The sequence below is a fragment of the Coptis chinensis genome, chromosome 1 (genome assembly GCF_015680905.1).
Source record: "Coptis chinensis isolate HL-2020 chromosome 1, ASM1568090v1, whole genome shotgun sequence".
Classification (NCBI taxonomy): Eukaryota; Viridiplantae; Streptophyta; class Magnoliopsida; order Ranunculales; family Ranunculaceae; genus Coptis; species Coptis chinensis.
This window is the reverse complement of record NC_141456.1, coordinates 56,647,138-56,661,520: the sequence shown is the minus strand read 5'-3', so window position 1 is coordinate 56,661,520 and position 14,383 is coordinate 56,647,138. Positions and strand designations below refer to the sequence as shown.

Below are 14,383 nucleotides of genomic sequence, written 5' to 3'. Positions count from 1 at the left end.
CAACAACAACAACGCCAATTGGACTATCTCATGGAGAAGCTTGGTGGTCCTCCTTCAATGTGGTATGATTTATGAATTTAACTATTTTCTTATATGTGTTGGTGTTCTTTGATTGGGATATAGTTGTTTGATCGGAATGAATAAGCCTCCATATCATGTTTTAAGTTGTATATAGTCCCTTGTCTGTAGACATAAACTTTGAGTAGACGACCTATTAGTTCATAGCTCCTCACTGAATTCTTCCACCCCTACTATTTGTGGCTTTATTGATTTATGTTTAAATTAATTTCTTTAGATTTACTTTCTCTAGTATTGATTTGATTAGTTCTATTTAACTCTATTCTATAAGTATGTATCTTGCAGTATATATAGGTCTATCTTACTTTACTTTGTTATGTAATTTTGAGGTGATTTATTTCGTGTTGGCTGTGTTGGGGTGGGGTTTCCTGTTGGTGATTGATTAGCATGATAGGTGGGTAATCCTTTTTGTTATGAGGGAGGGCAGATCTTTTCATTTTTTTCATATTGTTTGAGTCAGAACCTTTAGTTAGACTGATCTTGGGTAGGTTCCAAACCCGCGAATTCATCTCAATGCTACTTGGGGAGATAACTTGTCATCTTCAATAGAACTTGTCACCTTATTCATGTGTTTATGTGGAGTACACATAAACAAAGTCTTCTGGTGAATCTATTGATCGAAAGGGGTTTTTTTATCGAAGAAGCTCAGCCATATTCAGAGTTTTATTATGGTGAATCTATTACTTTGGAAGGGTTAAATTGATTCCTTTAGTACTATGCCTACTGAGGTCAAATCCCTATCTGTTGAGTCTAGCTCGAATGAAGATGAGCCAGTGTATATGAACCTTGATGATCCCATTGAAGCTAGCTCTAGATCTGCTGCTGCTAGTATTCAAGCTAAAGTCCAATGACGGATCGAGGTTTTGGTATATGGATGCTTATTCATTCCAACCATTTTGCTTCAGTCCATTGAAGAAACAGAGTCTTTGGACTTCAGCTTGAAGTTGCCAGCTTTTTGTAAAGAAAAAAAGTGTTTTCTTTTTTGCTTGCTTTTGCTCGGGGTGATTTAGAGAACAGGAAGTTGAAGTGGAGAACTCACAAAAGCAGCCCATAAAAAATGACAGCCATCAAAAGTCCAGGGCTCTTTCAGGAGCGGATTGTCTCTTCACTCGTTGTGGAGCGAGTTGCAGTCTACCTCCTGCTAGGTTTCTAGTAGTGACTCAGGGTGCTGGATGCCTCCCACTTCCAGCGAATACAGTTGATTAGATCTGATTCCGAAGAGAGTGCAATCCTTATTTTATAGGCAAGCGCGGAAGATGATGGCTAATGTGATGGAGATGGTGCTGAAGTTGAGTGAGACGACCTTGACAGTCCAATAGCCCATAGACCCAGAAAAGATAAGGATTTCCCGGGTCTTTGCTAAACAAGGTGCCATTTGATCTAACAAATCCTAGGCTCCGAAGCCGATCAAAATCAGGCTTGAGGCTAAAGCCAGCCTGAAAAGCTTGAACCCCGAGTCACCATTTTTAGCTGGGTCAGTGGCTTCTGGCTTATGTAGTGGTCGGCATTCCTACGTGCTCCTCCTTGCCGGCTAGTTGACTACAATTTTTGGGGTATCTCTTGTATTCCAAGACTGCCAAGCATCTTTATTTATATTTCTTTGGCAAATCTTCCTGTGAGACTGCTGAGAAAGAGAAGGGGAACATTGGGTGTGTTTGGCTTAGCTGCGTTAGCCTGCCGTTCCTCTTCTTCCTTTTCTCTTGGGTTGGTCAAGAGATCGGCATTTATTCGTGGGTTAGCAGCGCTGTCTGTCCCTTGTCCGTGAGGTTGAGATGGCTGGCTGCTTTATCCAGCTGGAAGTAGGTGATTCTAGACCGGCAAGTGAATGCAGATATTTGGTCTTGGTTCATTGCCTTTAACTGGAACTTGCCCTTTAGGCCTGCCCACTATCAACTCTTATTCTCTTATGGGAAAGAATCTCTTGCCTCACTGAATTCTTTCACCCCTGCTGCCGCCGCCGCTGCCGCTGCTGTTGCTAGACATTAGAATGAGAACTGAGAAACATTAGACATTCTTATTTGAAGTGGAAATGTGATTTTGGCTTATATATTCGTGGTCTTTAGAGTCTATGCTTTCCTTAGTGCCTTGCTAAGGAGGTATATAACTTCATACTGCAGACTCCTTTGGCCTTGTACCTTTGTGCCTACATATTAATGAAATTCTTGTTTTGTATATAGTTAAGTTCTTAGATTTATCTTAGTGAATACTAGCTAGTAGAGGTCTAATGGATAAATTATTTGGATACAATTTAAACTTGACATAATTGTTAATAGTTCACCGGATTTTAATTTTGACGTGATGAAACTATTATATTTTTTGTTTTAATTTTTTTTGTGGTCTAATAGATAATATCTTTGTATGCAGATAATCTTACGTCAAAATGGTTCGGTTTGGTATTAGTTTTTGTGAAGAAATGGCAGTTTGGAATTGAAAGAAGCACTAGAGGAATCTAAATGCTATTTATTATAATTTTTTTTTGTGAAGATGGTTCATTCGCACATTCGCAAGCTACTTGAGGGACATTTAGAAATGTTTTTGTTTAAGTTAATACTTTTCTTAAGATGAGTTCAGAAATAAAAATTATGAAAGGGAATGATGCAACTCTCTTTTGTTTATAATAGAGTGAATTAACTCACTTTTATTTATTGAAAATTTGTTGTTTAAGATAATTGATGTTCTGGTTGTGTGTTTATTTGTTGAATAGAGATAATTGTACAAATGGTGTACAATCGTTAACGATATTAGTGATCAAAATAGTCTTTTGCGACGCATGTAGTGTGGGAATATGATCACAACTAACCGATAGCTACGATCAAAACGTCACTTATAGTACTAATTTTTTTAATTTGTTTTATCTTTTTTGACGATAGAAACGTCACTAAAAACACATAAAATTCAAACATTTTAGGTCTTTAGCGACGATAACAACGTTGCTTATATAACAAAAGTTTCAAATTACTAATATTTCTAGTGACGATAAAAACGTCACTAATAAGATCTTTGTTTTTTTAATTTTTGGACTTATAGCGATGATTAAAACGTCGCTAATAACACTAAAAATTTCAAAAATTTCAAACATTTATCGACATTAAAAACGTTGCTAATAATGCTTTATTATCGACAATGTAATGTAATGAAATTTGGGGTGTTACTCAAAAAACGTTGCCATTTGTAATGATAACATAGTGCATAAGAAAACATAGATCGGCAAGGAGTGGTGGATTGTAGCCCTTGATATTGTAATGATAACATAATAAAAATTTGGGGTTTGTTTTTTCAAAGTCTCTAGGGAATCCCCAATCCATAATGATAATTTGTTTGATTTTGAATTGATTGTGAATAGAATCGAAATATTTTGGGGTTTTGTCAATTTGATCGACAAATTGATTGATCAACAAATTAACTAATACATTGTGTAATGATAACGTAACAAAATTTGGGGTGTCGTTGCCGCCCCCAGTGTAATGATAACGTAACGAGATTTAGGGTGTCGCCGCTCCCATAGTGTAATGATAATGTAAAGAAATATGGGGTGTCGCCACCCCCAGTGTAATGATAACGTAATGAGATTTATGGTGTTACCGCCCCCATAGTGTAATGGTAACGTAATTAAATTTGGGGTGTCGCCACCCCCAGTGTAATGATAACGTAACGAGATTTAGGGTGTCACCCCCCCCAGTGTAATGATAACATAACGAGATTTAGGGTATCATCGCCCCTATAGTGTAATTATAATGTAAAAAAATGTGGGGTGTCGCCGCCCCCAGTGTAATAATAACATAACAAGATTTAGGGTGTCGCCGCCCCCATAGTGTAATGATAACGTAATTAAATTTGGGGTGTCACTGCCCCCATAGTATAATGATAATGAAAGTTGAAGTGACACTCCCAGATTGTAATGATTATATATCGAAAGTTGGGGTGACGCTGCCCCAATAGTGTAATTATAATATATTGATTTAATGATTAAAATGTATGAGTATAATATAATGAAATGTTATGAATGCTAGTTTAAATGTATGTATGTATGAATAACAAATGAATTATAAATGTAAAAGATATTTAAGATGCCCATGTATGAATGGAAGGTCTTTTGTTTGATGATAGAGTGATAATCGTTATTGCAAGATTTTTTTGTAGTGAATCAATATGACTTTGAGGCAGAATGATTGTAAGTATCATCATTCTTTGAGCAGTTGGTAAAGAGCTTCTTGTTGTATGGCTAATCCATTCTTTATTTAGGCTATAAACAGAAGAATATCGATATCATCATATTGGACTGATCAGCATGTCGATGAGCCATATGCTTGGCATGTTATCAACTGTGCGAGTTCCATGACGAGATCAATCACTTCTTGCTATATACCAATCCATTATTATTCGATGAGGCTATAGACAAAAGAATATCGACATCATCAGATTGGACTGGTCAACATGTCAATGAGCTATAAGCTTGGACGACCATTGTGCCATGACGAGGTCAATCACTTCTAGCTATATGCCAATCCATTCTTCAATGAGGCAACAAATAGAAGGCCATCGACATCATCATATGGACGGATCAGCATGTCGATGGGCCCTAAGGTTTGGGTTACTATCGACTGTGCGAGTTCCATGACAAGGTCAATCACTTCTAGCTCCGATCCATTCTTCAGTGAGGCAACAAATAGAAGGCTATCAATATCATCATATGGACAAATCAGCATGTCGATGAGCCCTAAGGTTTTGGCTACTATCAATTGTTGTGCGAGTTCCACAATTAAGTCAACCACTCCTTGTTATATGTCTATCCATTCTTCAGTGAGGCAACAAATAGAAAGCTATCGACATCATCATATGGACAGATCAACATGTCGATGAGCCTTAAGGTTTGGATTACTATCGACTATGCGAGTTCTATTATGAGGTCAACCACTTCTTGTTGCATGCCAATTTCTCATAGTTACTGAAGTTTCATCTCTATAATCGAGCTACTCAAAATAATTAATATGCTCAATATTAGATTCTGATCTACTCAATATAAGAGGATCAGAATAAAAATGAGATCTAATCAATATTCTTTTTTCTTGCCGACCAATTAAGTTGAATAAACTTTTTCGAAGTAAAATTTGTTGGAGTGCCAAAATTGAAAAATCAATTAAGACAAAAAATTTCTTGCCAACCATTTGGATCGGCCAAAGTGAAAACCAATTTTAGATCGACATTTTTTTTTTTTTTTGTTAAGGTAGGCAAAATCATATATTGCAAATTGGCAATGAAGAGGACCAAGCCAACTATGGAGATCGATTCTTCCGTATATAGGGCGAACATCTAGAGAATATGGACGAAAGGTTGGAATTCAATCGCCCTTTTCGTGGTCCTATGTAAGTGAGTCACCTTATACAGAGCTACTACCGTCAATTGACATGTTATGCGAGCATGCCTTAGTCAACCGGAGGGCTCAAAGGTTGGAACTACTACTTGCAGAGAGACCCTCCAGAGACGTTGAACTACTAAAGCGTGGTAACTGAAATCGGCATCCTGGCAATAGACTGCATGTCGACCCTCCATTTGTGGTCTATCATGCCTACCTGCTATAGTGGTCCGGATGTCTAGATAATTTCTTCTAGGAGAGAGCCGACCTCTTATAGCCTTTCGGCTATGATCGGCTACACCAATATTATTTTTCTTCATATCTTCGATGAGTCCAGATAATTTCTTCTAGGAGAGAGCCGACCTCTTATAGCCTTTTGGCTATGATCGACTACACCAATATTATTTTTCTTTATATCTTTGATGAGTCAAGATAATTTCTTCTAGGAGAGAGCTGGCCTCTTATAGCCTTTCAACATTGATCGGCTACACTAACATTAGTTTTCTTCATATCTTCGATGAGTCCAGAGAAGTTCTTCTAGGAGAGAGCCGACCTCTTATAGCCTTTCGACCATGATCGGCTACACCAACATTATTTTTCTTCATATCTTCGATGAGTTATCTACCACTCTGTTGAGTGATTAGCTGAAAAGTTAGCAAAAGAGTTATTGGACTCACTCTCACTCACACTCACACTCACACTTTAAATTGAAGGTCATCGGAACTGCTCACTCATATTGTAGTTTTGTTTATGAGCAATCTTCCTTAATCGACTCGCACAATTTCTCTTGGAAGTGCTTTTATTATTTGATTGGCTATACGAGGATCCAACAACATCCAAACAATCCCAAATACATCTTTCCTTACATGTTGATTTCGTTGGTTCCAAATTAACTTCAAGCAATTATCGTAGCTGTCTCCTGAGATGGTTGTTTCGTTTTCCAATCTCTAGAGATGACGTTCGACCAGAGTTGTTGGATCCGCAATATGGATATCCACTATCTTATTGCATTAGATGATTGTTGGGAACTATTGATGTTTTTGGAGACATGAGAATATCCATTAGCTTTTTAATATGAAAGTTGAACGAGAGGATGGTCCTCTCCGTTATGTTGAGTGTTTGATGATGCCATTGACGTAACTTTTTTGCGGTTGAGGGTAGTAGCACATACAGCGTCAAATATGTTTCAGCAAGTTTTGCCAAAACACACCAATTGGGTCAGAAGTGATCTTTTCGGAAGAGATTGCAAAGGGGATGGTTGTTGGTGAGAGTTGAGACTGGACTTCGGTTTGAAGTTGCCTACGTACCCAAATGTTGTATTGCTTTGGGATCAAGTCTCGATTGCGTAGTTCTGGAAAATGACCAATGTTGGATTTTATATGTCGGATTGGTGATAGTTACTTCCTCATTCTCCAATATTCCAATCGTGAGATGAAGTTGGAGAACTTGCTGGAGAACTGTCACACGATCTGATGTTGATGGAAGTGAATCTTGAATGTGGACGAAGTTGTGGAAGTTGATTGATTCGGTCAAACAACTTCCTCGCAAATGTTCAAGATACATGTTTAATTAAATAGATTTTGCGTTATGTGGGTATGTAGGATATAAATTGAGTCTGAGCATGGGCTATGAGCGTGGGTGTTTTGGGCTCTAAGCATGGGCTTTATTGTAGATAAGTTCTGAGCATGGGCTCTGAGCATGTGTTTTATTGTAGATAAGCTCTGAGCTTGGGTTTTTTGGGCTCTGGGCATGAGCTTTATTGTAGGTTGGTTCTGAGCGTGGACTCTGAGTGTGGATTTGTATTGAATTGGGCTTTTATTAGGCCACATTTGTGGGGGCCGGAACAGTAAACAAAGCTATATATCCATCAGTATCCAGAAGCAATATATTATACTTTAATTCCTAAATCAATTTAAGAACACTCAAATGTATTGTTTACGGCTTTACGACGATCTCGAATCTCAGTCCTGTCAAAGATGGGATGACAATGCAAATGCCACAAAAGAGCTTTGTACCTGTCACTATCCAATGAAAGGATGAAGCGTTTTTCACTGAATAAACAACCATGCCACCCTGGCATATGTTGATGAGACTGCAGAGGGAACAAAGCTCCAATGTCACTTCCCAGCTTGCTAGCCTAGGAGTAGTATCTCAAGAAACCAGTCCCCTAATGTGCCTTTTGCTGATATCTGTGATATATACTGTGCAGCTTTAGCTGTAGCGCTGTGACATTATGTATGCTATTTCCTGCATAGGCAAAGCAAGTAGAAACGGTCTTCTCCCTCTTCCATCAGTTGTCTAGAGTAAAGATCATCAGGTTGCACCTGACAGGTTATACTTGATCAGATTATGAAACAGCTTCAACAAATTGATTTATACTGACATATATAGAATCACACCTTGCCATCATCACATTATATAACTTCGAAGAACAAACAAAATATGACATGTATCCAAATATCAAACAGAAAACTTTTGGAACAAAATTATGAAACTAGAATCTAGGCATCTAGCAGATAACATACTCCATTTTGAAGGCAAAACTTGACTACAAAAGAGCTTTAAATTTAAGCTGAAACATGCAACTCAAAAGCATACACTCACGAAAGGTGTCTCTGGACAAGCATTTCAAATGGTTTTCAGGAAATGTACTTATTCCAGAGGTTTTCTACTCAGTAATGGCTGCTTCGCCTCCTTTGTCTCGGGAACTCACAATCATCTTCCCAGCAAAAAACACAACTGCTATGATGTTGGAGTTGTTGAAAACCATACACCGAATTGCTTTCAGGGCCAGCATATCCATTTCCACTTGCAGAACCATTGCCCATAATATTACTTGACCTGCTTGACCAGGAAGAAGTGGCTAGCAATGAAGGAGGATTGGCATCCTGAGCCCAAACTTCAAAACCATCAGAATGGAAGCCATTACTTGCAGACGTTCCCGCATGTCGAGTAGTAGTTTTTTTAATAACAACCTCGTTTTCTACATCATCAACAATTCTGCAAAGCATTCGCTCCCTCTATTGTTGGAAAGCGGACTATTTATCTGACGATGTGTCCTTCACCAAAGAGTTTTAAGTTTTTGCTGGAGCAATTTTCTTCTGTCTGCTCTTATTCATTGTTAACTTTTTGGTCCTCTTCATCGTTAGCTTGTAGGACTTCTTCATGCTCACTTCCTCCACCTTCTTGTTTAGCTTAAAGACCTCTGTCACAGTAGGATTGAATTTAAGGTTTCTCTTACAAAGACACCTTAACAATGTATCATAACAAAACTTAACGAATCAAGTTCCATTCCCAATCTTTTCATCATTAAGAATCCGATGCGTTTCCTTAACATTTCCATGGAGAAGACTTCTATATCTAACTTCTTTAAAGAAAACGAGGGCTTCAACAGTGAATTCATCACGTCATTAATTTTTTTTCCAATTTTATCCTTTTCCAAATACAAATATTACAGCTCATGCCATTTGTTTGTTTTATTTTTTTATTTTGTCTTTTGCAGGGGTAAAATGGTAGTTTCACGTCCAGAAATTAATGAAAAATAAAATAAAATCAGAAATTGTTAACGTGGCGAAGACACGTACAAAAGAGACTAGTCTAACTTCTTTAAAGAAAACGAGGGCTTCAACAGTGAATTCATCACGTCATTAATTTTTTTTTCCAATTTTATCCTTTTCCAAATACAAATATTACAGCTCATGCCATTTGTTTGTTTTATTTTTTTATTTTGTCTTTTGCAGGGGTAAAATGGTAGTTTCACGTCCAGAAATTAATGAAAAATAAAATAAAATCAGAAATTGTTAACGTGGCGAAGACACGTACAAAAGAGACTAGTATAATATAACTTTTGATACCAGAAATCTTACTCTTATGATGCCAAACAACCCCTTGAGCTTTCTTAGCATGTCCTTTAGCACAAAGTGGATGAACAATAGCACTTAAAGCCACAGCATCTTTAGCACACTTGAAGTTATCCAAGTTGTTAAAAATCCCCACTGGTTCATCTTCTTTACCACATTTCACTAAATTCTCAGCTACTTTCCCAAAGGTTTCTACCTCCATCACTCTATGCTCCTTTTGCAAACTCGATACCAATATACCCAACGCAACAAGATGTTTCTTCTCCGCAAATACCCGAATTGCGTGATTAAAATCCCCATCCTCAAATTTACAATCTGGGCTTTTCTTAGACCATGAGAAGAATCTAAGTAGTCTCCTAGTCCATTTTTTGTTTACAAGAATCTAAAACTTGGGTCACAAGTAATGGAGTTAATAAAGCTTCTGACCTATTGAGACTTATTTCTAAATCATCTAAACCACCAATACCAGTAGAAACAATGTTACACAGCTATGCAAAGTCAGGAGAGAGTGACAAGTGTTGGAAATTGAAAAGAGGTTGTTTTCTTGGTGTGAAAATAATGTGAGTTAATAGTTTTCGTTGTTTCAGTAGTAATGAAAACATACTCAGTCAGTGTGGAATTTTGGCAAATTGATTCTGGGCATTGTTTCAAATGAATTGTTTTTGGAATTTGAAAACGTAATTTTGAATAAACGAGTATAATTGGATGGAAACAAATTATATTAGTTTTGATCGCGCCCCGGGTCAATATTCCGGTCTAGCCAATTACCGATATATTTTGTACTTATCAACCATCATGGTAAAGTGAGATTTGGAATATTTGGCAAAATGACATACATATCGGCATTTATCAACAAATATCATTGGTAAAATGAGATACCTCCTATATTTTTTAAAAACTAGTATATTGCCCTTGCCGTACGACAAATAAAAACCCAGTCCATACACTGAAAAGCCCAACCAAAGCCCGCCTAGCATAAACCCGACTAAAAAAGCCTAACTGCCCACCAAAAATCCAGTAACCTTTGTTGACTTGAATAATTATCCACTACTCTTGTTGCGCGCCCCTTATTATCATGTCCACACCCCATAAGCCTTTAGATCCGTCATGTCATAAGTAGATCCAAATGTTACGGGTTGTTTTGGGGCCCACACCACCCTAATTTGTTATCTTAATTAGTAGAGTACACCATAATTAACATGAGCTTTTAAATTGGACCAGTCTGTTTTCTACCGCTAAATACCCTTGATAAAATATTCAAACAAATTATTCAATGTCTTTAAAAAAGACTATTTCGTCATTTCAATTTTTACTACCGTTTATACCATTAACTTAACATAGGAAAAAGAAGGCGTTTGTGTAAATTCAAATCGAAAACCAAATGCACGCAATATATGAATTATACGCCTATATTAATTATTCATAAATTAGACTTTAATTACCATAAATATACTGCTCCTTTCCCCTTCCGTCTCCCCTCTTTTGGTAAACAATAAAAAAAATAAAATAAAATGGCAACAAAAGTAAAGTTTCTCACTCCAATCTCATCGGCTTCTATTCAAATTTGGGTGCTCTCTTGGTTCCAATTACGCAACAAGAAAAGAAGAAAAAATTGATCAATCAGTCCATAATCAACAAAACACAAACCAATTTCAGTTGAGTAAGAAAAAACATCTCACACTCTATCAAAGAATTTTTTTTTATGGGTATATCCAATTTCTCCACTCTCTTTCTCTGTTAAAATTTTGCATATGTTTACGTGTGTGAATCTTTTGGTTTGGTCAGATTACGTGTGTGAATCTTTCTAATTACGTGTGTGAATCTTTCTCAGGTGGATGGCAGCAACCGTGGTTGATTTCCTTAGGACTTTTTCTCAAAGTATACTGACTCCGAATATCAGTAAGTGTAATTTTACTACCCCCATGTCCATTCCGATTATAGTAGTTAGCAACATAAAGAATACGCCAAAAGTTTCCAGTTCCTTGACCGGGAGAAATCTTATAGAAGTTGAGCACTTCTCGGTCAAGCTGAGTTAATGGAAAGCGCAAACCAACATCGATTTGGCCAACAGTTACTATTATAGAGTTGGGAGTGGTTGCTTGATCTGCATTGCATTGGTGGTGATTGTTCACAAAAAATCTTTGCTGCACTCCTACTGATTGGCATCTTATACTTTACATAATGTTATATCTTCTTCTTCTTTTGTCATTAATTTTCTAATGCTACACTTTATTTGATTGGTAATATTCTGAATATGCCCTATAACTGCATGTTGATCATGTTAATCATGAGTGTCGGTACGCACTTAGGGAAGTATTGAGTACAAAGGTGTTTTAGATCATGTTCTTAAGATTGTCATAAATATTTTATTTTATTTCATGAGCGTTAGAAACCTTTTTAATATGTAGTTCTATATTTGGCAGTAACTCCTCAGAGGGGCTCTTTAAACCATGTACGCACTATTTTATTTCATTCTATATTTGTTGTTGTAATTTTTTTTGTCAAACACACACATTTTCATATATGCTTAAAAATCAGAAGGGTTCAGATTTGTGTCTGTGAAATGTGTTTATAAAATCAGAAGAACTGCTGTTTGGTTATATGCTAAAAATCCATATACACAAACACACATTTTGAACATTTCCGTAGTACTAGTTCTTCTAATTTGTTGTTTCATTTGATGTTTATTTGATGTTAATTCATCACTTATACCATAGCATATAAGTTCAGAGAAACCATAGCATATATATTCATCACTTAACATAGCATATATGTTAATTCATCACTTATGCTAGAGTTCAGAGAAACAGAGGTAAAATGGCTGAACTTCATATTTCTTATTGAATTAAAGTATCCTTGAAGGTTCAGTATGCGTTCGCCCTACTTTGAATAATTCCTTTACTCTTTCAGCTTCTCAACGTCAATCTTTAACGTTTTCTTTTTGTGGACTCTTTCTTCTCCACTTAACATTTTTGTATAAGTCATTATCGTCAACAATAAGCTATTTCATTGTGAAAACTCGGGGATTGCATTAATTGTAATAGAATTTTGCTCAAGATGGAATGCTTTACTGTGATACCAAACTGCACTAAGTTATAGAATAGGGATGGTCTTTGGAATTTTAACAACGACTAAGTACTAATATGGACTGATTTCGGTCATATGAGTAGCTCATATGACTTTGTCATATATTTCAATGCATTTGAGGTCATATCTTGATATCGTATTTGAGACCTTAGAGTCTTGGACATAACTGGATATGATGATCAAGTATAAAAAATTAACTAACTTGATTTTGAGTGAGGTAGAGCACCATATATCTCGGCATCTTGCCAGAAACCATTAATAGCTAGAGCTATATATAACACTTATACCCTGCTCAAACTCAATTTTATTCTCTTCAATTTTTATTTTTCTGTTGAACTGATAGAGTTTTAGCTTCTCCATTTGGATGTAGATGGATGACTAGCTAGGTGCGCTATGCCAGTTTGTTCAACAGTTTCATATGGTATATAGCAAGAATCATTGAATGAATAGTGGTTGTCTTCAATTTTATGAACCGGGTTAGTGTTTGATCTTTTTATTATGGGCAATGTTTATGTGCAATTTGATCGGAAATATTCGAAAATAATGGTTTACCAATAGAAATACATTATGCATGTATTGTTAGCTCATTTTTTTTTTTAACTTATCTTGCTATTCACCCGATTATGTTTGCACTATGTTAACCTTAAGAAGGCGTACCCGTTACATAGTGTCTTGATATGTTTTCATTTAGTATATTTCATTGTTATTTGCGTACTATGTAATGCCATTAACTTTGGAACTGTTTGGTGTCTAACATTGTGTCTCTACAATATTATTATATTGATATCAATATATCAAGTTAGCAAAGTTTGCCTTTCCACTTCAGTGCTTGCTTCCATGAATCTCTATGCTTTAACACTTTAATTTTTAATCGGTTAAGGCTGTTGTTCCAAGCCATCTCTCCACCCAGTCACCCAATAGGCCTTTTCTTCGTTACTCTATTCTTTTTTTTTTTAAAAAATGACTTGCAAATAAGTGCATCCAATCTATGTATGTAAGGTATGTGTGTTGATGTCGATCTTATTTTATATCAGTAGGCTTACTCAGAGATTGTGTTAATTAATTTATCTAACATTGAAATTTTATATCCTTTTCTTCTTAACTTTATCATGTTCTCAACGAGTTGGGCATCTATGATCGTCTTCAGTGGTATTAAATGTTAGTAGCATAATCAGTGTGAGTAAATAGTTATATAAGTTTTGTGTATTAAACTTCTAATTACTTTAGCTTTAAGCATTCAAATAATCCAAAAAATATGTGCACTCGGCTACTCGCTAACAACAACCCTTATATTTTAAGTTGCAAGTGTTATTTTTAACTTTTCCCTTTGACATACAACTTATGAAATTATATGCTTACATAGTTACACTACTACAATGAAACCAGCAAGTACCTAAAGTAATAACTATTACTCTCGGCATCCAAAGAAAAATAAATACGAATACTAACCACTAATTCAAATTCATCAAAACTTGAAGCACTAATGTGTTGCTTGTTGAATTTCCTCATGTCCTTTTTATTGCGTCCAGTACAGCGATATCGTATCTATCCACTTTCATGTTTATCATCATGTTCTGTTTTTTTTCCCTTGATTTTTTTTTATTGGTTTGTCTTGCTGATTTTGATTTCAGGCTTTGATTGTTTTATTTTCTATCATTTTCCCACACAGAGCAGTTGTGTCTAAAGAGCATGGAAGCATTAACTTTGGTTAGAGCACTCTGACTGTGCTCTAAAAGGGTTGGTACAGCGAGCCAGGTCATTAATAAATTCTCACTCATATTTGAAGAGAAAGGTTGAGTTTTATTGTAGTTTCTGCTACTCAGCATGTTTGATATCATGGCTGTTAGATTTATGTGCATGTTATATATGTTGTGTGTATAGTATTTTGATTGGTAGTTGTCTTTGATATGATTGCCCAAGCATTTGCAATAATGGTGCTTCGCATGTAATTCCTTGGCTCCCATTTTATTGGGATTCAAGCCAATGGGTCTGTAGTAGATTTAGG

The 14,383-nt window shown here is 36.2% G+C and overlaps 1 long non-coding RNA gene across 1 annotated transcript; it reads right to left on the bottom strand.

Moving 5' to 3' along the window:
* Positions 1 to 7,304: 7,304 nt before the first annotated feature.
* LOC147524640 (uncharacterized) lies at positions 7,305 to 8,789 on the bottom strand. Its single transcript, XR_015197061.1, has 2 exons — positions 8,036 to 8,789; positions 7,305 to 7,755 (listed from the first exon to the last, which is right to left on the bottom strand). It is a non-coding gene; the product is annotated as an uncharacterized LOC147524640 (long non-coding RNA).
* Between the last annotated feature and the right edge of the window lie 5,594 nt (positions 8,790 to 14,383).